The sequence below is a fragment of the Manacus candei genome, unplaced genomic scaffold (genome assembly GCF_025592945.1).
Source record: "Manacus candei isolate 608988 ecotype Guabito, Panama unplaced genomic scaffold, ASM2559294v1 h1tg000067l, whole genome shotgun sequence".
NCBI classification, from domain to species: domain Eukaryota; kingdom Metazoa; phylum Chordata; class Aves; order Passeriformes; family Pipridae; genus Manacus; species Manacus candei.
In genome coordinates, this window is record NW_026138115.1 from 6,900,910 (window position 1) to 6,925,886 (window position 24,977).

Sequence of the window (24,977 nt, forward strand, 5' to 3'; positions counted from 1 at the left end):
GTTTTCTCCTTGATACATTGAAGACTAACTATATACACTATTCGTTATTGTGCATAAAAAAGGAACTAAGGTATTTCACACTAAGCCTTGCATTCTACATAAATGCAAGGTTGAGTTTTGGCTTTATAAAGACACCGTGACTGCACACCTCACTGCTCCACTCCTCACCACATACACTGTTAGGAACAAAATAGTTCAGAAATAATTTTTGCATGAGGGATTAGATTCTAGAATTAATTTATCCATTAGCATAAATTCTCTTAGAATCACAGATATGTTCAGTGTTATTTCTAATATATTCAGAATACCTACTGCTTTCAACAATATTTAAAAGATAAATTGACTACAAAGAATTGCAAGAAATTATTTAGCTTTACACTAGGAAACAGTCACTGTTATAAAGGTGGAAATTGTATGGTGGAGACATAAGGGGCAGTGAAGCCAAACCACTAGCTTTATACAAAAAGAGAAAAAACCAATATATGTAATTTATATGTTTGATTCATGCTAACTATGATGTGAGTTTAAGCAAAGCTTCCACTGTCCATCTTGACATTCCAAATTGATTGGAAACAGCATGTTATGCTGGAATGCCAGGCCGTTGATGACATTCAGATGTTTATAAGAATCTAAAAAAAGATTGTCCTCTAAGTACTGAGCAAAAAAATTCTCACTATCTTGTAAGGTAAAGAATGAAGCTTGGTCCTAAATAATTAACACAAAGTAAAAGATGAGACCTGTAATAGAAGGTAGGTACTATCTTAAATATATTTTTGGCCTTGCCAGTTATAAGATTTAAACAATTTAGTAAGAATGTACTCCATTTGAGGGCATAATTACAATGATTATATATGCCGATAGGGTAATTGAATTTGCTAATTACAATTAGCCATTTGCACATACAATTATCTAATTAATGTGCACAATTTCAAATAAAAAAATGATGTCCTTCAAAGGTTTTAAAAATCACTTTCTGTATTCTGGAAATTGGAATCAGTGATAGCAGTTTATTTTGTTACTCCACACTGATCAGCACTTTTGTAATCCATAGTCTTTAATCAGACAAGTATACTCCTCCACAACTGTATCTAGCTATGAAGAACAAGAGTGTACACCTTCTCTTTACCTCGCAGAATCACAGAATATGCCGAGTTGGAAAGGACCCACAGGGATCATCAAGTCAGACTCTTAGCCCTGCACAGGACCATTCCCAAGAGTCACACCATGTGTCTGAGAGGGCTTCCCAAAGCTCCTTGAACTCTGTCAGGCTTGGTGCTGTGACCACTTCTCTGGGGAGCCTGTTCCAGTGCCCAACCACCCTCTCAGTGAATAACCTCTTTCTAATATCCAATCTGAACCTCCCCTGACACAACTTCAGGCCATTCCCTCGGTCCTGTCACTGGTCATCCCAGAACAGTGTCTACCACTCCTCTGTCCCTCAAAAGGAAGTTGTAACTGCAATGAGGTCTCCCCTCAGTCTCCTCTATTCCAGGTTGAACAGATCAAGTGACCTCAGCAGCTCCTTATCCGGCTTCTCCTCAAGGCCCTTCACCATCTTCATTGCCCTCCTTTGGAAGCTCCCAAATAGCTTAATATCTTTCTTATATTGTGACCAAAACTGCACACAATATTCAAGGTGAGGCCACACCAGTGCAGAGCAGAGCGGGACAATCCCCTCCCTTGACCGGCTGGTGATGCTTTGCCTGATGCCCCTCAGGACACAGTTGACCCTCCTGGCTGCCAGGGCACTGCTGACTCATGTTCAACTTGCCATCAACCAGAACACCCAAGTCCCTTTGTGTAGTAGTGCTCTCCAGCATCTCATTCCCCAGTCTGTACAAACATCCAGGGTTGTCCCAGGCCAGGTGCAGAATCCGGCATTTTCCCTGTTGAACTTCATGTGGTTGGTGATTGCCCAGACCTCTAATTTGTCAAGGTCTCTCTGCAGGGCTTCTCTGCCTTCGAGGGAGTCAGCAGCTCCTCCCAGTTTTGTATCATCTGCAAACTTGCTTAGTATCCCTTCCAGTCCTTTGTCCAAGTCATTTTTGAAGATATTGAAGAGCACAGGGCCCAAGATGGAGCCTTGTGGAACCCCACTAGTGACAGGTCGCCATTCTGATGTTCTCCCATTCACTATTATCCTCAGTGCTTGACCCATGAGCCAATTGCTCATCCATCACATGATGTGTTTATCCATCTGTGGGCTGGACATTTTGTTCAGAAGGATCCTGTGAGAGACTTTACTGAAATCCAAAAACGAAAGCTTACTGAAATCCAAAAAGATTACATCGACTGGTTTCCCTTGATCAGCTAAGTGGGTTACATCATGAGTTAAAAGGAGAGGAAGAGAAAGTTTTTTTCTGCAATTTTGTTGATTAACTATTCCTTAGTATAATGTTAATCACACTCAAATAACAGAATAGAAGAGATGACTGCTAACTACAGCTGCCATGCTTACACTCATTGTGAATGTCTACTTGATTTTGATCAGTTTAAGCTCTGGAAATTCTTTGGTACAATGCAGTTCAGGAGGCATTCTGCATTTACGAACATCACAGTACCTTGCAAGAAAGACAATAGCAATGATACACCCCAGCCATCTTCCAAAATAGCTCATCAGTTTTTTCTGGCTGGCATTTTTGTTTCCATCTAGCTGATGCCAGTCAAAAATCTGGACAATTCATTATTGCAAACAGTTCCAAAGAACACAGAATTTAGCAGAACTGTGAACATATCAGATAATGACGTTAGGTGAGATTGTTGAATTTCAGTATCACATTTTCTATTGTAAACAATATTAGTCACTTAGTTAAATACAGACGTCCCAAAGCACTTTTCCAAAGCAGTAAAAATCATAAAATAATATAGGCCAGAAGCTTTCACAATGATCATGTCTAGTTTCCCACCTAATACTTTCCAGGACATTTCAACAAGCCATTCTCATCAATTCCTAATGAAGTAGCAAAGGCAAAATTGACTTCTTTCCTATTATGCAGTAAGTCAGCAGCACACCTACAAATACAGCTCAGATTCTGGACTTCCAGTACTGTCCTTAGTCCGAGAACAAATTCTAATATGATAGGATAAATTAGAAAGAGAAGCTATTGTACGAAAGATTTTGAGACTAAGCTTTATTTGTAGGGGTTTGTAGCTGTACATTAACTCCAATGACAGAAAAAATAATTTAAAAATCCCCAAATAATGAAAAAAAAACCAAACACCAAAATTGCAAACTAATACACTCAAACAAAACTAAAAGGAGGAAGTAAGTGAAAAGAAAAAGAATGGGCATCTAGGAGGAGTAGTGATGGGATCTCCACACAGACTTTCTCCTCTGGGTACAAAGATGTTTGAACACTAGAAGAAGTAGCCCAAAAAGTTGAATCAACAGGACATGATTCTAAATAGTCGGCCTTAGCTAATCCTGCTTTGAACAGGGGACTGGACTAGATGATCTGCTGAAGCCTCTTCCTATTTTGGCTACTCTGTGATTCTGCTACAAATGTTAGGGCACTGAAGGCACTGTGCAACAGATTTGATGTGTTTCAAAGTTACCAGAAAAAATCACTGTCATTTCAGTCTGAATACAGTGCAGATTAGTAATTTAAAGAGATCTCCTAAAATTAGTTAGTATTTTTCCCCAAGCCTTATATTCATGACTAAAAGAGGCATAAAAGATTACCAAAGTTCATGGAATACTTTAATCATAGGGTTTCCTACCCTTTAATCCACAAACACTATACATTCTACTTCATTTTTAAATCTCTTGTCACTCCTCCTCTGTCACTACATCCTGATAGGCAGTATGTTCATATTATGATTGTTGACTAAGGCTCTGTTGCCACTACTTAGTGAAAAGAGCAGCCTAACCTGCAAATAGCATGCACCACTAATCATAAATAACCATCACATACAAGTACTTATGTAATCTATACCTAGATTCTTAGCTCAGTAGCCAGACAGTTCAAAATGTATTTAATTTTTGTGCATATTAAGGGCAGGAAAAATGGTCATGGAGACAAAGGAGAGGAACTTCAGATTCTCTTCTTGTATCTGCCATGGCATTTCTGTGTTACTTATAGAACAGTGGTAATCTAAGAATATTAACATTATTCTATTTCACAAAGATGCTGGAACACTTGAGTTTGTAATATATGCAAAAGTCTTAAAGATAATAGGAACCCATTGTACTGATTTTGAGTCACAGTACATAAGGAACTTTTATTATTAGGGTTGTTATTTCACACTACTTGCAAATTTAGGTTGAATTTTGCCAAGAGTTTTCCTTCCCTCTGTTCTCAGAAAATAAGCCAGAGAGGACTCAGTTCAGAAAACTGATGGATATTCTGCCATCACGTACTATGCCACAGACGACAGCCTGCCCTGAGGTTTTGATACTGTAGTGATTTATTCCCCTGATGGAGTAAATTCACACTCACTTCTCACCTTTCTGGGATATGTCTTATTGTGATGAAGCATTTGGCATCAAAAATGCAAGGTCTTATGCTATCCTGACAAGAGTGTTCCATTTTAAATACATAGTTAAATACATAGTTGAACATAGATTAATTAGAAAGTAATTAAGGACAAAAGAAGGTTTTTCTACAAACAGCTCTGCCTATAGGAGTTAAAAGTAACTTAAGTGTAATTTATTAGATTTGTGCATAATTTGGAAGTTTTCTTCAAAACATTGTTTAAATCATGCAGAGAATGGATGAGAACAAGGATGCCACATCATGCTGGTAAGTATCCTATTCATTCATTCAGGCCTTTAAACCCAAAGTGTTCCTTCAGAACTCTTCCACCTTCCACAGACACCAGTGACATGATTGAGACTATGCTACAAATTTCCCAGTTTTCATGAGGTGCAGCTGTTTGTGTTGCAAAAAACTTTTACTTTCTAATTTTATTCCTGTAGCTGAATAGGTTTACAGGGTGAGTTTACAAGGTTTTGAGTTCCTTTCAGTTCTTGCTCTCAGAGAATGTATTCTTAATGGGTAATTTTCTTCCAAGTTATAGCTCCCTAAGACCAGAAACAATCCTCATTTCACCAACAAAACAACTTCAGAATTTTTTCTTCAGTTATAAACTATGGTTTGTGTTAAGACATAATCAAGAATCATAATCTGGTTATCTACACAGTAACACATCAGTTGGTTTTGTCAACAGTTATCTGCATCATCTCAGTTCACATAAATAACAAACGTCTCAAATCTTAAAAGACACGACAGCAGCCCAGGTGCAACTTCCTTTGGCAAATCACTCTGTCCAAACTGACAAACTACTCTAGGAGAGGATACTAATTATCTTTAGAAACACTGCAACGTGGGAGAAGTTTGATTTAATTTAATCATTAGCACTGTAATTTAAGTTATGATGCATGCTTTAATTATTCAAAGCAAAATGTTCTTCTCAGAGATCTTTCATTAGGGATCCAGTCACTGGGAAAACTTAGTCATATGTAGGTTTTCTTGCCGCAGTCACTGGGAATATTAGCAAGAATATAAACTGAGAATTTTAACTAATTCTGTTTTGCTTGTGATTAAATCCAACTAAGTTAGAATTTTATGACTGATAGAATAATCATATAATTTACTTATAGTGAATTGTGCATTAAATTTACAAATTCATACAATTATATCGTTACAGTTTTTGCAACTACTTCTAACTCAGTTGCTAATATTTACCCTATTATTTCTTTCCATCCCAATCACAGAATTTCATTTTAATATAGGACTCTTACTTGCAATAAAGTTTAAATCGGTTCATCACTTACCCTTACTACCTGAAAAGAGTCACACTACATAAATTGTTCATGTCAAGAAATTAGATCAAAATACCCTTATAAGAATATTACTAAAAGCATGATTTTTTAAGTCATTCCTAAAACTCAGCAAGATAACTAGACTAAGCACTAGATTAGTGATCATTACAGTGCTTCACATTTACATAACACTTCTAAATATGTCATAATATATACATGACTAAATTAAACCTCAAATACTTCCAAGAGACAAAGGAATAAATTACACTTACTTTGAAACTCTGTGTTCTAAGACAAAGAAACGTTAAATCACTGAGTAAAGCTGATGTTTAAAGTGGTGGGGGTGGGGATCCTAGTCATAGACTTGAGCCTTGATCAAACTAGTATTACTGCTAGAACAAAAACGAAAAGTTACAAATTAACAGCCAGAGATTCTGGTAGATTTTTTGTAACATCTATTAGTGGAAATATCTTTAAGTTTAGGTCATCCTACTCCTGGTAAACAAACTCTCCCACGCAAATCCACCACACCCCCAATATAAAATATTAGAAAAAACAACCAGACCTGAAGAAGATTCCATGCTTCAAATCCAATCAGTTGTGAATATTATAGAATCACTTTGCTGCTTTGGGGGTTCTTTGCTGTTGATTTTTAAGGAGTAACTAGAGTGGTTTTCATATTATAAAATATATTGCCATCATTGCCAACAATGCCTAAGCCTCACCCTGTTATATGAAGACAGTCTTGAGTTCTGATAAAATATATCAACTGAGAACATGATTTACACTGTTGATCTATGTGTACATCAGCAACTTACAATACATATACAGCCATTTCTTACAGTAATAGGCCACTTTCATATACTTTTAAAATTGAGTCCTCTTTACATGCTCTTCCCTCTTTGTGGAGAGAAACTATGTTATTTACAATTAGATTTTCCTTTTGTATCCAGCCCAGGATACAAAAAATTGGGATGACGTGTTTTAGCACTAATAGTTTTTTCAAGCGCTCGTGTTCCTATGGTTTTAGTCACAGATTTCTCATTAAAACCAGAGGAAGCCTCAGCTGTTCAGAACTTCTGGGTTTAACAAAATCTAATACCTGTTTAACAATTAAAGATATTCTGAAAAGTTTAGCCTGGTGATCAACGCATTCAGGATGTCTTTGCTGCTCACTATTTGCTGCTCACTTCTCTCTGCAGTCATGGAAAGTGACATCTTTTTCTCAAGGTAAACAGTATGATCATCTTTAAAAGTCATTTCAAGATGCTGTCCTTTCGACTTGTTTTCCTTTAGATTTCACAAACAAAACTAAACACTATTCATATCCCATATAGGCTGATTATACCCAGTGAAAATCATACTTATTCTAAGCAATCACGGTAAATACCCTAAACATGAATCACAAGCAAATTAATGTCCTTGTATGTCATTAAGTCCCAGTGCTGGAATGACACTAATAAGACACAAGGACTAAACTCTTAGGTACTGGCTGAATAGGAAAGGATACATCGTCTCCACCTGTAAGGCTGTAATAGTGGGAGGCTCAACGGGGTTAGCTCAGATAGTCGGGATTAATGTCATATTCAGTACTATCTTCCCCCTTTTAAAACCTCCTGTGGTTCACGTGTGAAGTATTCTGGTACACAGTGTTGCTAGAAAAAAGGTTCCCCATTCACAGGGTGATCAGAAATTATCTCTGTTTCCATAAAATGTGTCAGTCTCTAGGGATGAAAGACATTTCCTAAGTGTCCTCTTCAACTCTATTTCTGAGCAATGTTTAAAGGGGGGACATTTTGATATTCCTCCTAGCACTTTTGTGCAATCAAATCCTCCTTCAATGCGTATTCTATAATTATCTTCTAACAACTGGAGATGTATAATCAGACCTCCTAAATGAGACATGCCACTACATCATCTATAATGAAATGTACTCTTTCTTATAGCAAAGCAGGGTGCATCTCGCTTCTGTATTTTAGCAATAGCATCAATCTAGACACTGTATATTTAGTCCTTGCTGATGTACATTCCTCTTAAACAATATTTCTTTTAATTCTGGGACAAATTATTACTAAAATTTACTTAAGAGTTGGACTCAATGGTCCTTGTGGATCCCTTTCAACTCAGCATAATTCTTTCTCTGATTCCATACTTCTGTGAAAATAAACTCAATAAATCTACGAGTCATTTCAATATGTGGTTGCAAAAAGGCTGGAGGAATGTCATCTACAATGGGAGACTGCTGAGTAAAGTTTATTTGGTGTATACATGATGATCACATCAGCCAGGATATTAAAATATTGGAATCAATTACTAATTATGATACACAAGATTCAAAAAGTGAAAGCAATTTGAACTGCACAGAGGAGGTCAAGACAAGCTCATAAACAAACAGCTTTCCTAAAAATATTCTAATGTGAATGTTGATGTGGCTTTTATTATCCCCTCCTCCAAATATATAATTTTTGTACTCATGAAGGACATTGAAAGTTAAAAAATAATGAGTGGGAGTAGAGAGGTCAGAATACAAAGAATGAATTAAAATTCCTGAAGACAATTAGCCAAAAGTTTTGTTTTAAAGCTGTCGTCTAGAAACTTGACTCATTGCTAAAAAACTAATTTCTTTTTTTTTTTCAAATTCTCTCTCCAAATATGCAGCAGAAGTTATGTGTAATTAGGTTCTCAAATGGTCTATTTCTGTGTTCTGTCACAAGCAGAAGATTAGCTCTTAACATTTTATACAAACATTTCTTACCTTGGCTTTGTGTCACACTAGTAGAGGATTATATCATCAGCTCTAGTTGTTGCAGTCTAACAATTTGTGACAAACTGAATCTGTAACTAGTTTGGGAACAGGCTTATAAAGTCTTCTCAGAAGAACCCTCCTGAAATCCATACTTATTGTGTAGTGCTGATGACATGAGCTCTTACTTCTTATGGGTTTCAGCTCCCTTCAAGGAAAGACCAAAGGAAACAACACAGGTCGGTTCCACTTGTAGTGCAAGTGATCATCAAATGACATGATGTGCCTAATGAAGTTAGAACTCAATGCCCTACCAGAATATATGACTGCAAACTCCATCACAGAAAGTCCTGCCACAGTTAAGGTAAAGTTGGACAGTCTCTGGGCCAACTGGACTCCAGAACTTAGTTGACATCTCCAGATGAACCACTGCACTACATTTTTTCATGAAACATTTTGTTGAACTTTCTCAGAGAAAACTGAAATAAGACTCAACAAAGGTAGATTTATATTGTGTTATCTCTTAGAATTACTACTCCTTACCTTATAAGCATGTTGCTCAAATGCATAAACTTTTGATAAACAACTACTATAATGTGTCAGAAGATTGAGGTGACAAGTACATGCAACTTTACCATCTTCTACACAAAAAAAATTATGATCTTCACTTCTGTCTCCTTGTCTCTAAAGTAGTAAGTACATATTTATGATTTTCTTCTTTGTTGCTTTCTTTCCTAGTTTTGCAGTGTCTTATTCTCACTACTTCTGTCTGTCAGAACATTTCTGAATGATTCTTTAACATTGCATCTATTGTATTTACTTCCCCCAAATTCTCCTTGTGTTTATGAAATGAGTTTCCTGTGCTTATATGACAAAGTTCTTCAGATTTATAACCCCAAGTACAGTGAAGCAATACAGGAGAAGTTAAAAGACTGAAATTATGGATAAATGACCTCTAGGTTAACATTTTTAGCATCCATCATGACCTGTCAGTCATATACTCTCTATGACTGCAATGAGTAAATAATATAGAACTAAAAAGCTTTTCACATAAGCCTAAAAGAATCATAACCTAGTTTTGTACCTAGTTACAATAAATTTAAACTCATCTTCTTGCAGAAAAAAGAAGTCAAAACACACCCAGCAAAATTAAAAAGGTTGCCCTCCTTATCCCTGATGTATACTAAAACATTTGACTTTGTGTAGGAATGGTCTGGGAACCTACAGAGAGTCAACTCCTGCATCTTAGTTCACCCAGCAATGGATGAGGTGGCAGAAACTCCATAACCTTCCTGAACTCAGTCAGCTGGACATGTCTAACTGTGCTCTAAGCACATGCAGTAGAGCAAAGTATTTAACACCTGTAATTTGCAGGCAAAGCAGAGCCTATAAAAGCTGTGCAAGGTCATAACAAACCTAAGCTAATTGGAATGTTAGCAGATTTTAATTTAAATAAATAAATAATGTTGTTTATTTTCCCTGTGAATTTTATTTTTAGTGTGATGACATCTGGTTGGTTTCAAGCTATTTGGATTTAATATCCAAGTCCTGACTAGTGTATATACTTTTAAGATATAACAGAAAGTGAAAGATAAAATGAGGAGCGCTGTAAAGCATCTTTCTCAGGGAAGGTGTCACTGTGTCAGAATTTTATTTTTTTATTATATTTTTAAAAGATTTTTAATTTAAAAATGTAAATATTTCAAACTCAAATTATCTGTATTTTTAATTTACCTCTACATGGGTTCTTTTCTGTTTATAAAACTATGTGAAATACTTTAATCTGAAAACACCAGGACATTTAAAAAATGCTTAATTTTGCAACATATTAAATGGAAGTCATGTTTCTGCATCTCATACTTTTTTCCTCATGTATAAACACTTTATATAATTTTATAAATATATTTTAAATGTATAAGATTGAATACGCAGCAGCCATTTTACCTAACATATAGGCTTACTTCTAAAGGACAGTAAAAAAAAAATACTATGCAGAAAAAATTATTATTGCCATTTTTCTATTCCACAAAAAAAAATACAAACATTGTATTGTGCTGAATCTATTTGGTTTGATGTCAGTGGAACTGGGCTGGCAATATTCCCTGACAGTTTGGCAATAATTTTAAAAGTGTTGTAAATAAAGTTTCAAAGCTTTGTGGAAAATCCTCAGTGAGTTCTGAAAATTTTCTTTCATCAAAGATTATTTATCCATATTCAAAGAAAGCATACAAAACCAGATGCATACAAAACTGGGGATATGCCCTTAGCCCTCAGGTTGGTGGAATATTTTTCCGAGCTTGAACTTACCTCTGTCATCTCTCTTTGTCACGCTGATCTGAAACTCTCTGTCTTAAAATCTATGCCTTATCCCCTTCTACTTCACTCATAAACAAAAATAATCAGAGGTGAGATGTCCATTTTGCATCTTTCTGCTTCATCTTTAGGGTAACTGAAACACACAAAAGCTGAATATTTCTGTTTCATTATTGAGGAAAATAACATGTAGGGGTCTTTAGTTTTTAAGAATGCTTGCAGTTAAGTTCCAGTGATGCCCAAATCTCATATCCTTTAATTTTATCCCCTTATAGACACTGTTACAGAAGAAGCAAAAGGTATGAGGAAGAATGTTAGAATAACAGAGAACAAATAAATTAAAGACAGAAAGGAATTGTATAGGCAATAAAGTAATAGATATAACTTTTCACTCAGAATTAAAACTGCTTCTAGAAATAACATTGAAATAAGAATTTTTCTGATAACAGTAACAGCAGAAAAGTATCTTTTACTGCCCTGTAGGTCATACAGAGAGAACATTCTGGTTACTATTTTATCAGGAACCTTTGACCACTCTTCTAAATACACTTAAATAAGGTGATTTCTGTTTTGTACTCCTATCCACTGTCCATATTATATGCATTTGCTCCAGTCCATTAAAGTCGTCTTCAGTAGTTGAGCTTCATTCACTTTGATATCCAAATGAAATAAACATACCAAGAATCAATAAAGTATTCTAATAGAATCTCAGTTAATGTTAATAAAATAGTGCCATTACATCCATGAACGTGACTAAATTTTTGTCCTTTTGTGCTTCTAGTCATGCTTCTTTTCTTTAATAATTTAAAGAGTATAGATACAAATCTGCTGTGGTAAGCACCACCTAGGGGCTGTGCTTTGACAGCTAGTAGACTAGAATTCAGGTCCTAATTCACTTTTCCTGTTTCCCCAAGTACTATTTTTACAGCATTTCATATTCATATAGCAGATTTTAGTACTAAAGAATATAATAAAAACCAGTTTCTTCATGATAACTGCTAGAGCTTCTAGCCAGAGAAACAAAGAGGTACGGAGATCTAATGGAGTGTCTTGTCCTCTAATGAAGTGCCCTTTTGTCCATATAAAAGAGCATGCTTTTAGATTTGGATATATCTTAGGTCTGCCAGCTAGAGATTTAGAAAAAATATAAACAAAAAACTTCCACTCAATATTTTCTTTATTTGCTTCTTAATAGGATTTAAGTGGAATTGAAATATGATGAAATTATATCTGGGGTGTTGGGGGAGACGCCAAGGGTCCAATAAAGATGTAGAAGATACCCTTCCCAGTGCTCAGGGCAGGCTCATCATTTAATACTAGCTCCGTTGCACATTCTTCTTCTAAAATGAACCATCAAAATAACTGTAAAATAAATTCTTGAGAGTGCAAGGAAAAAGATTTCATAAGGGTGAAAAAGCCCTGGAAAACAAATGGTAAAGAAATTGACACCTTCTGTGGACCTTTAATGAACTCTTTGTGAATGTCAAGGTGAAAACATGATGTTTTCCAGGTCAGTATTTTTGTTCATGTAGTATGACAACTTCCTTCTTCTTTTCCCTTATTTTTCTTCCATTTGTCTAAAAAAAGTCATAATTTAGATGTGACAGAATTCCAGATCTTACTCAGACTTGATTAAATGTAATAAATTATTCACCAAAGTGCATTTGCTTAATGCACTTATGCAAAGTAAATTGTCCTCACTTAAAATGCAACATTATCATAATAAACATGTCAAGGAACATATACTCTGCTTACTCTTTGGATAAAGTGTGCAGTTCTGGTTTTGGCACGTTTTACACCATGTATCTATCATGTTATCTATCATGTTTACTGAGCATTGAGTGAGACATAAAGCAAGAAAAAACTCAGTAATATTTTTCTGATAGCTTTAGCTCTTGATTGAATTGTGTGTACACTGCATCCTATCATGTGGGTAAGGAACGCCAGCATTATTTCCAATAAATCCCTAAAACCACACTTAGATTTCTAATATGATGACTCAGAAAACTGACAAACATGAAGACTTCAGGTCACTTGGCTCAAATCCCACTTAGGCTGGTGATGAGTCAAAGTCATCACTGCCCAATGTCAGTTTAACAGCCCATTTGTGAACTGTGATGGTGGTCTTTGTCCATTCACAGATGGACACGGGGGTCATTGTATTTCAGTAGCCGTTTCTATCGTACAAAGTGGAAAATAAGAACTTTCACTGGGAAAGCTAAGGTGCAAAGCATGTGGCTTAATCAGTGTTAATCAGTGTTTACTCCTCAGTTGATTTCAATAGGATGTTACAAAGTTATACCAATAATGAATGAGTTTTCTCTTATTTTAGAAGAAAACAGAGATTATGAGAACCTATATCCAGTTTACTTTCCAGTATTTCTTCCTCCTATTAAATGTCTTAAAGCATATGCCTTTTAACAAATAATTCAACAAGTATTATTAAATAGTGTCCTATGAGTGGATTCTAAAAATGTCACTCATGTTCTATGCGTACTGCACAAATTATAATGTCAAATTAAAAAAAAAAAAAGTGCAATATGGCCACCTATATGCAATCATGTCATGCTTGAATTTCAGTAAGCAAATATACAGCTAAATGTCATTAGCATCAAGTTGTTGCATGGCCACAGAATGTATGCAATTATTTGGCAATTCATTAGCACAAACTAATGCAGATGTGATTAATTCAACAAGTGTAATCATTGTGTACAGGTGCAGGCTTTGCAAATTTGATCTGCAGTCAGTGACACATCAGATTTGATGAGTTGTATATCTAGGGGAAAGGAAGACTGCTCTTTCATGTAGCTCAAGGGCACATACCACACTATGAGATTGAAAATATTGCCACAAAATAATCAAATTAATAGCAAATCTTCTAAATTTTTGTGAGACAAACACCCCTCAATGGAATATTCCTGTTTTTCCTGTAAGTAAATGTCAAATGTTAACCCAATTGTCTATTATCTAGATTTAAAGGAGGCCAATGAAAAGACAAAGCAAGGCAGAAGTTTGACCCACTGAGTTAAAACATGTTCCATGGTGTCACTGTGTGCCATTTGTAAATCTGAGCTGTGTGTCCAGATCAATTTACTTACAAGGCTGAATTCAATAAATCTTAAAGTGGTATCTTAAAAAAAATTACACATCTATAAGGAAATCTGACAGAAATTCCATGAAAGTCCACCAAGAAATAGCAGGAATAACAGAGACAAGCAGGAAAAAAAATATTGGGAATTTGTTCCAAAAGGGAAAGCTAATTAGCAAACCTTCCAAGTATGGAACGCTGAGTATAAAAAGACTAAAAATAATAATTTTAAAAGCCTTGTGTTATTTGATTTCTACTTCACTGAAACGTGACTCATTGTCCCAAGACATCTCTCACTGTAAGCTACTTCAGTCATAAACACGAGCCGTATGTCTAAATAGGTTAAACTCAATTATGAACACAAATGTAAATGTTTGTATCTGTCTCTTCCCAGAAGTATTTCAGGATTCTTCAGCTTTCTGAAACAGATGATGAGTTATTTTCTGTTCCAGGCCAAGGATACTTTGTGATTTTTCCTCATTGCTTCAGGACAGGAAAGGATAAAACCAACTCAAATCTAAAATTTAGACAATTTGGATTGTAAAAAGCTGTTAGCAATTTTTAATGGAAAATGCAAAATACACTTTCTTTTTATCTCCTGAAAAAGTTTTTTAAAGACTATTAAAAACTGTAGAGGAAGTAATTTCTATCTACAAAATGAGTTGAAAAATAAAGAATTGATCATCCATCCTTATTATTAAATAATTAGGTTTTTCTCTTTTTTTTTAATGTTTTTATAACACAGGACGTTTAATTCAGCATGTTTCATTTTATAAAAGATCAGAAAACAATTCTGAAAACAAATAGATCAGCTTTCTAAATGGTAATTTGGCTAATTTGCACCTGAGGATAATATTTCTTTTTTTTTTGTAAAAATACTTAAAAAGAAATTTTTATCTCGTTCCTGTCACTCTTTCCAGAGTTTTGTAATCTGAGTGGTTATTAATGTCTCTCATTAATCTTGGATGAATTAGGGAGTCAGGATCTTTGAGGCTCAAGTCAATTATGTATAAATAGAGTCCATTATTTACAGCACCATTATGTCCCCAGCTCATTTATTACATAAATCTTTTCCCATAATCTGGAAACTATCTATCCTTATTAACTAACATTTCCGGGTAAATTAAAAAATTATGACTGAGGTAAATCACATCCCACTCAGCAGAACTAGATAAGAGTTTAGTTTACTTCATTTCTCATGTTTTTGACTGGGTTTGACTCTTTTTGAGAGGACATGATTTTCAAAAGTAGTAGAGGCAAAATTTCAGAATACTTATGGCAAAAGTAGCTTCAAAGATTTGCTTTCATCTTGCAAAAGAAGAGGTTGTGTCCTCGAGAGCTTTATTAGCTTATTGTGTAATGTTATTGTGAATCTCAACAGTAAGATTTTATAGCAGAAGAACCAGCCTAAAATTTTTTTATTAGTTTGGATATCTACTCATTTCACTTTTTGCCCCTGTTTGAGCTGTGAAAAAACAGGACGTTGATCAAAACAGTATATTAAATGTCACAAAATTTGCTTGGCAAACTGCCTTTATTTTAATTATTCAGCATAATAAAGAAAAGAATGCAGAACAATTCTCCTGATCGGTCCTTTACTTTCTTTCATTTTCCTTTTATTAGAATTTTATGTTCCAATGTCTTAAATTTTAGTTTTATTTCCCATCAGCTACAACCACAATTATCTGGGTTTATAACTACCTGGAATTTGTTTCTCACTGTGGCTGATTGGAGATCGCTAACTTGGACTCTCCTCCTTGGGATGCCACCCCCTTTAGGTTTGAATTTAAGAATGAGGTTAAGGTTACAGCGCACCAGTCAATGGTCTGTTTGGCATTCTGCGCTGGGCATCACGCGAGTATGGTGGGCATCGCGGACATCTCTCTGTCGCACCAAGACATTATCGATGAGGTGCCAATGTTTGGATCTGGGGTGCATCCAGGTTGTCTTCAGACTATTTTTCTGCTGAAAGATAGTGTTAGTAATGGTGAGCTGTTGCTCCGCACAGAATTCTAGCAGAAGTCGACCATTATCGTTGCAGCTTCCAACACCATGCTTGCCTAATATTCCTTTCCAGGCTTCAAAGTTCTTTCCTACTCTGGCGTTGAAATCACCAAGGATAATGATCTTATCATCTGCAGGAATCTTCTGGGTAAGGTGGCGCAGGTAGGTGTAAAATTTATCTTTTTCAGCAGGGTCAGCTTGGAGAGTTAGGGTATATATACTAAAGAGGACAACGTGCTGCTAGTTGTGTAGTGGAAGGTGTAGGGAGATAATGAGGTCAGAATGACCTGTCGGCAGATTTTCGAGTTTAGGAACAATAGAGTTTTTTATCATAAAGCCAACTCCTGAGAGATGCTTTTCGGTTCTGGGCTTACCTGACCAAAAGAGTGTGTAACCGGCACCATGTTCTCTAAGGCTGCCTTCCTCGTGAAGGCGAACTTCACTGAGAGCAGCAATGTCGATGTTGAGACGAGCCAGTTCATGGGCAATCAGGGCAGAAGGTCACTCAGGATGTCCACTATCTGCAGAATCGAGCATGGTTCTGATGTTCCAGTATGCTAAAGTTAATTTGGCTGCACCTTTGGAGGCAGGTGTATATGCCTTTGTCTTTTGATCTTTGTGTGACTGCATTTGTAGAAGATGTCGATACAGGGCTTTGCAAAAGTGGGTAAAACCTTCAAGCCTGTGCAATGGATTTTTAGGTGAGACGCAGTATGCACTGAACTGAACACACCCTTTAATCCTAAAGTTCATCTGCCAGGGCAGAGCGACCTTGGACGGTGACAGCAAGGTCCTCAGGATGTAGGTTTAATTAGAGTGACCTTCTCTTAGATGGACAGCCTTACAGGGCTGAACGAGCTCCATCTGCCCGGGTTTGGAGTTGTCCTTCTCTTTTGTGTGTTCTGGGCTCCCCCTCTCATCTCCCATGATGGCACAGTCCGCACCGGCGAAGCTCCCCCTCTCTCGCTCCTTTCCACGCTCTTCAAACTAGGCTTGATAACCATCCCACAGATTCTACAGATACCTCTCCTGTAACACTCTGGCACCATATTAAAACCAGCATCCAGCAGTCCTCTGAAGAAACCTTAGGGTTCTCCCTCAAGAAGAACCAGGACTGGTTCGATGAAAACAATCAAGAAATCCAGGAATTGTTGAGGAAGAAGAGAACTACTCACCAAGCACACCTTGCACTGCCATCCTGTCACGTAAGAAAAACAGCTTTTCGCATCACATGCAGCAAGCTCCAACAGAAACTCTGTGACATCCAGAACAAGTGGTGGATCAGTCTAGCTGAAAAAACACTATTATGCGCAGACACGGGTGATCACAGAGGGTTCTATGAAGCCCTGAAAACAGCGTATGGGCCTACATACTAAGCTCAAAGTCCTCTACTCAGCGCTGATGGTCAAACACTTCTTACAGATAAAACCTCCATTCTGAATCGATGGTCTGAACACTTCCAGACCCTTTTCAGTACCAACCGTGTAGTCCAAGACACAGTCATTCAGTCCATCACACAACAACCAGTGAAGTACGAATTGGATACCACCCCCACTTTAGGAGAGACCCTCAAGGCCATACAGTAGGTGAAAATTGGCAAGGCAGCTGGGGTTGATGGAATTCCACCTGAAGTCTAGAAACAGGGGGGCCTTGTGCTCCATGTTAAATTTCACGAGTTCTTACTACACTGTTGGGAACTAGGTGAACTACCATCAGACTTTCGAGATGCAGTCATCATCACCCTATATAAGAAGAAAGGTACTAAATCAGACTGATCAAATTACCGTGGTATTACTCTGCTCTCCATTGCTGGTAAAATCCTGGCAAGAATACTCTTAAACAGACTAATACCCGCTGTAGCTGAAGGAATTCTACCTGAAAGCCAATGTGGTTTCAGAGCCAACAGGAATACCACAGACAATACCGCAATACCACAATACCACAATACCACAATACCACAAACACATGGTGTTTGTTCTCAGACAACTGCAAGAGAAGTGTAGGGAACAGAACAAAGGTCTCTATGTAACCTTTGTTGACCTCACCAAGGCTTTCGATACTGTGAGCAGGAAAGGTCTATGGCAGATTTTGGAATGCTTAGGTTGTCCCCCCAAGTTCCTCAAAATGATCATCTCACTCCATGAAGATCAACACGGCCAAGTCAGATGTGGCAATGCTCTTTCTGAGCCCTTTCTAATAACTAATGGTGTGAAACAAGGCTGCGTTCTCACACCACCCCTATTCACAATCTTTTTCAGCATGATGCTCCAAAGGGCCACAGCAGACCTCAATGATCAGGACGGTATCTACACTCAATATCGTACTGATGGAAGCCTTTTCAACCTAAGGTGACTGAAGGCCCACACTAAGACCTTAAATCATCTTGTCCAGGAGCTGCTTGATGCTGATGACGCCGCCCTTGTCGCTCACACAGAAGCAGCTCAGCAGCATTTAACATCCTGCTTTGCAGACGCTGCTGAGTTTTTGGATTGGAAGTCAGTTTAAAGAAAACAGAAGTTCTCTATCAACCGACACCTCACAAAGTCTTCCATCGTCCCCACATCACCATTGGCCAATCAGAGCTCAAATCAGTCCAGCAGTTTAATTACCTAGGCAGCCTCATCTCCTCGGATGGTAAGATTGACGGAGAGATAGACAACAGGTTAGCAAAGGCATATAGTGCTTTCGGAAAGAAAACACAGTACTTCAAAAAAAAGGGAAAAGCTGACTCAGTAATTAACAAGTATTTTAGTTATGTCATGAATTGGTGTTAAGCCTAAAATATGCACAACCAAATATTACTAGAAATAAATTGGTGATGTTAAAGTTAGGTGAACTCATATTTGCTACTATCTCAGATAAAATGCCACAAGAATGAGTTGGTGCCTCTCATCTTCCCAGTCTCCGCATAAAATATATGAACAGTGAATTGCTTCCTTTAATAGTTGAGGTATCTTGACATCATGAGACAAAGTCTAATTTTTAACCTTATAAAGACTTAAATTTAATGTGATTGATATTTCCTCTTCCTGTGAAGGGTGAGTACAACTTTATTTTACCACTGATAAAAGAGTTTGTAAATATAGACTATATTATGTACTCAATCATAGATATCGAGAGGTTCCCCAATGTAAAAGTAATTTCAGTGTCTATCCTAGAACATCACATACTCAGGTTCATCTCAACTTCACCACGCAAGGAACTGAAATACTCAGCAATTATCCAGTTCATTACAACCTTCACTGTAAATGTCCTATGCAAAACCAAGACAATGAATATATCTTAAATATTAATTCTATGCCAACCAGTGGAATAGGCGATTCAACAACATTGTCCTTTCAAGGAACCATACAAAATACTCACTGCTAAATATAATGATTACCATTATTCTCCACTGAAACCACTGGCGAATAGCAAGTACATGATAAAATACTGTATAGTGATTGATAATCTTTCATGTTTGTCACATCACTTGCATGAGAAGGAAGCATCTGATCCTGACTTACTTTGAATGCCCAGATAATGAGAAGTATAATAAGAATGTACTTTCCTGAAAAAATGCTTTCTTTTGAGGTTGTCATTTCATCATTTTTGCTTTGGCATCAGAGAGAATTTTGTTCAGTGATGTGGTTTGTTGGGGATTTCTCTAGTTGTTTCTTTTTTTTTTTTTTTCCTTCTAATCTTCCACTATGGAGCAATAATTTTAATTTTTGATTTGTGAAATTTCAAAAGGTGTAGTTCTTAAAAGATGTAGCTGTTCTTTGTGCTAAAGTCTGTGACAGACGTTGGGCATTAATTCACCTCATTTATACTGAAGAGAAAAAAAGTGACAAAAGCACAGTTTTGTTTAAAAGGTGAAGAAACTACAATTAGAAACAACTTTTTTTGCTTTTGACTAGTAAGCAGAGTAGCGAGTGTTTATGTTGTCTAGCTGTATGTCTTCCCTGTTCTTCCATCCACAGGAACAGTGAGAGTGGATAAAAACATTGCAGAATAAAAAAAAAACACCTTCAGAAAAACTGAGTGATGACTATTCAAGTTCCCAGTAAAAGTGAAGTGGGTGAAGTTCATGAGACACTGAAGATATTGTCAAGAAGGGGAGAGAGAAAAATTACTTAATAATGCAGAGATCATTTCCTTTGGATTATTTCTGAGGCAGGAGTATGAAATATGATTATGTCATAGTAGTAGAAGATATTACCAGAACTGTTTCCTCAGGGATCTAAAGCATCTGAAAGTTGAAGTTGAATAAATTGATGGCTTGATGATCTTTATTTTGAATACATGTACATATATTTACCAAATCCCACCTACTCAAGTAAAGTATCTCCATAAGCCATTGCCTTGCTGGAACTACCTACATGTAAACAAAGCATTAAAAAATGTTTTAAATATTTTCATGCAAAGTTCACAACTATCTGACTAAGAATAAGTGGTAATCTCTGAACTACTGAAATAAATTTCAGGTAGAATTTTGTCCCGCTTCATCATCTCATCTTAGATATGTTATTCTTTTCTTCCTTAGGGGAAGAAGAGCCACAAGTACCTCCCTTTCATTGCATGTCATTCTAGTCTTGAGTTCTCCAAACTACTTGCCAGTAACATTTCATTCATTTTTTTGAGTTTGGCATAGACAGTTAATACAATTATACTTCTAAGAATACTAATTCTAAGGAATTGCTACTTTGACGTCTACTGGCTCTGCACTGTCACTGAGTAAAAGTTCAGTTCAGGCAGGAGTGGCACAGTTTTACATTTATTTTCAAAACCTTACATGGTATTTTTGTACTGTGACATTTAAATTTAGTTCACAGAAAACAGCCAGCACAAACAACATGGTGAAATGAAGAAGTGACCTTCAGGAAACCAGGAATCAGCCAAAAATTTATTCTCAGTAAATAGTGAAGTTCAGAGTAGCTAAAGAAAAGCTATCTAAGTTACTGAATATGAGTACAGCTCCTCACAGGTAAACCAGAGTCAAAGGGTTAAAAAAAAATTTGAAATGAATGCTATTTCTTAAATAAGTCTGTTCTCTTAGAACAGTTCTCCATTCTTCAGGATTATATATGTAATTTTTTAGCCATTCATAATCAACTGAATGAAAACAGTCCCTCTCATCAGGCTCCAGACTTCCAACATGAAATATGTTTTTAAAGGGGCTCCAAATTCCTTTGATAAGAACTTCCACTACACAGTGCAAGAACATTCTTTCTATTTAAAGCTTTAAAACCATACAAAACGAAGCACCACATGAGAGATATTGAGCACCTCCATTTCTTATTAACTTCAAACAGAAAGGAGGGCACTCATCAACTCACTAGACCCAAGAAAATGTTTCAGAATAAAAGAAAAATGAATTTTCCAGCACATTTAGTTCCAGGGGTACCACAATAGCTTTTCCTCCCATGGCATGATTCCTAGTCAAATTAAGCAGTGATTATTCTATTTCAGTTTCTCTATTGAATATGCAGTTTAATTGCTCAAAGAGAATCACTTTGCCATTGAATGTAGAAAAAAAGAAAGAAAGGAGAATAATTTTTGGCTGGGTCTATCTTGCTGCTGTGAAGCTGTGGGCTATAATTTTCAGTGTCCAGCTTAGAGAAAAAATATCTTGTTCCTGCCTTGATTGCAACCAGGAGAGATTAAATGCACATAAGTGAAATTTTCCCTCCTACTCCTTTGAGTAAATGCTTTCTGTCTGTAATATTTTAACTGTCTAGTAGTACCAGTGACATGTTACTAGAACAACACTTGTAGACAGACTAACTCAACAGGGTTAGTACACCATCTGTCCTGTGAATGCAGGAGTGGCAATGTCCTGGGATTAAATGGCCTTCCCTCATTCCTGGCCATCAAACAGAAAAAATTCTATCAATATGTATCTAAACAAATAAAACACAAAGAAAAGTTTAAATTAAGAACCTTTATTATTACACAAAATAGGTTGCTGTTAGAGTCTTGGCTGAGTACTCGGGTTGCCTTTAAAGTGGCTTTTACAATATTTTGCTCACTGTGTTCAGAAACAGTGGAAACTGTAGTTGTGACTAAGCTTTCATATTTCAACTGTGACCAAGTATGTAATCTCTAATTACTATTGGTTTTAACAAAGTAAAATAGTGCATACATGGCTAGAACTTCCTGGACCTCTTCATTAGCCAATACAATACTGCATTTTCAAATATTCATAATACTAATTAAAAATGCAAATGTCCTCCTCGTTGTCTTACAAAGACTGTAAATAACATGAGTGTTCAAAGGGGTGATGATGTTATATTTTGAGCTATTACTTTGGAATACCCTGTTATTTTTGTATTTCAAGAGCAATAAATTTCTTTATTTGGTATTCTATTTGACATTCTCAGGTTCACTCCAGTCAAAATTTAAATGCACAGATCTGCTAATTAACTGATACAGGTTAATGGCAACCAATAAGAACATAACATATATCAAATGTGTATATTCTGTTTTCACTTAAAGTCTGACTGACCACCCCATGCTCCACTGCTTTTGCTTGATCATCATTGCATTGTGAAGACAAATTCAAAGCTAATCCAATTTAATTTACCCCTTAATTACAAGACCAGCCTGGAGACTAACACAAAGCTGCCCAAAGAACTGTCTTATTTTTAATTTGACTATCCTTTCTTCAAGTGCTATATTCTTTAGAACTTTAGAAATGCCAGCTTCTAGGCCAATGATTCCCAAAAACATAAGGCAAACTCCATTGTCAAACCTCAAACTGTATCATTTACTTTCACAGTCTGTTAAAAAAATAAATGGATGTTCTATAGTTTCATGCACTAACTGGGGAACATACTTTGGTCAATGATATTTCTTTCAGAAGTATAAATCCCACAGCAAAGTAAGAGAACCAGGAGAAAAGACACTTGTATTTCAAACTGAACATCAAAAAAGAGTAGGTAAAAAGTATTAATGATGATGAAAGTATTACAGAACATGTCAAACTAAAATGCAAAGTAGACAATGCATTAAAGAAATTCAAAAGTGTGTACAAATATATCTGTACACAAACTATAAAAACTAGAGAGTACAATTCTGCATTTCTGAATTAAACATTTCTTTAATTATTTCTTAATTTATGCTAGAAACCCATTTATGTCTAAAAATCCTGACACTTCTGGATATATTTACTCTCTTTTTTCATCCCTCTAAAAGAAGATAAATAGTCATTCTGTGAATATTTTTAGGATATTGTCTTCTGTGATCATAATCTGCAACAGTTCTGAAATAATATATGAAAAAATGTCCAGATTTATGCTGGAGAATACAACTAATTTGTTGTGCTGTGGTTCTTAATAAACAGTTTTGTCTTTAATTTCATTAAAGTAAATATAACTGATATTGGAGTTTTACTATTTGTATCTTAATTTGAAGGATAGTTACTCATACTGAAAAAGCTAAATTAAGATATCAGAAATGTAGTGTCATAGTTCAGCTCTTAATGCATTGTTTTGAAAATTGTTGGAAAAATTAATCTTGGACAAATAAACATAACAAAAAAATGCATTCCCTTTTGTGCTGAGACACACAAATAATGAATAAAATGGGTGTGGAATTCAAATAAGGCATCTTTTTCCCAAGTTTCACTTGCTACATGGATGCAAAAATATAAAAATCCCAAATGGTATCAAGCTAGTTAAATTGCCTTTCTTAATGTGAATATTTAAGCAGTAGAGTTTCTGAATGTATTCACTTATTACTGAGAGAAACAATAGTATAAGTATCCATTCAAGACAGATTAGTTATTGACATTAAGCTTAACAGTAAATGACCTTTGTCTTTGCCATCATTCTTGACTTGAAGGAAAAGACAAGTCCACAAGACATCAGAGTTGAAGAAAAGAGAGAAATGATTTCTTGTACAAAATTAAAATTAAAAAAACCCCTCCTTTTAATTTTCATAAGTCCTCTAATTGAAGAATAAAATGAGAAGACAGGACTATGAAGAATTCACTGTCTTGGTTTCTAACTTATTTATGACAAATAGTGATATGTGTCAGCCAGATAGTGAAATCTATTTACAAATGATGAGTTTGAAATAGATGTTTTTGTCAGGACTGTTCTGGATGAGTCAAACACAGACAGTGACAATATTAACTTCCTTACAGACTATCCTTTTGAGGAGGAATGAGGGCTGTCTGGGATTTCCTAAAAACTAAGATGATTGTACGGAGTTACTGATGTGCAGCACATTCCGTGATGCCTGAAAGCACCAGACATGCTGTACACATACATCACAGCTGGTGTGTGCCTGTGCCATAAAACCACTCTCTTCACAACACACTGAATTTATCGGGTATGTGATGTACCAGAGAGTCACACATGCAAAAAAAATATACCTGGTACTTCTCCAGCTGTCAGGCATATTGTACAGGCACATGGCAACTATGCAGCTGAAGTTTATTAATCACTGATTCCACGGTATAGTACATTCTCTACATATAACATGCTGTTAATCTGCCCACTCTCAACAATTGTTCAGGATTTCCAGGTTCTGGAATGTGTCTAGCAGACCTGCTAGTAGGCCTGACTGATTTTTTGGATTTCCAAGCTATTATGAGAAGTTTTCATGAATGCCCTGAATTGCCATTTTAAATGGAAAAAAGTACTCATGACCAGAAACTAAAAGATGAGAATAGTTCAGGGAATGATTTTCCTAAGGTCTGAATGAAAGATCAGATGAATCCAATCAAATTGTTCTTTAATTTCAGTTCTCATTATTTATTTATTTAAGTTCTCATTATTTAATGGTGTTCAAACAAAAGTCCACATCGATTTATATTTATTTGAGTCAACTTATTTCTAGGACTTTTATTTATGAATCTCAATTAAACGTGATAAAAAGAATAGGTTTTTTTAATATCTTAGGCTCCAAACTGATGAAAAGCAGAATTAAACATTTTAGGTTATTGATGCATTTAAGCCTCAAAGTAAATAGACACTCCAGATTTCAGATTGTGTCTCTCCAGCTAGCTATGGTAAATTCACAGGCCTGGTGAATTCCATTTGAGAAGACCAATTCTCTCCAGAACTGCCCCATTCAGC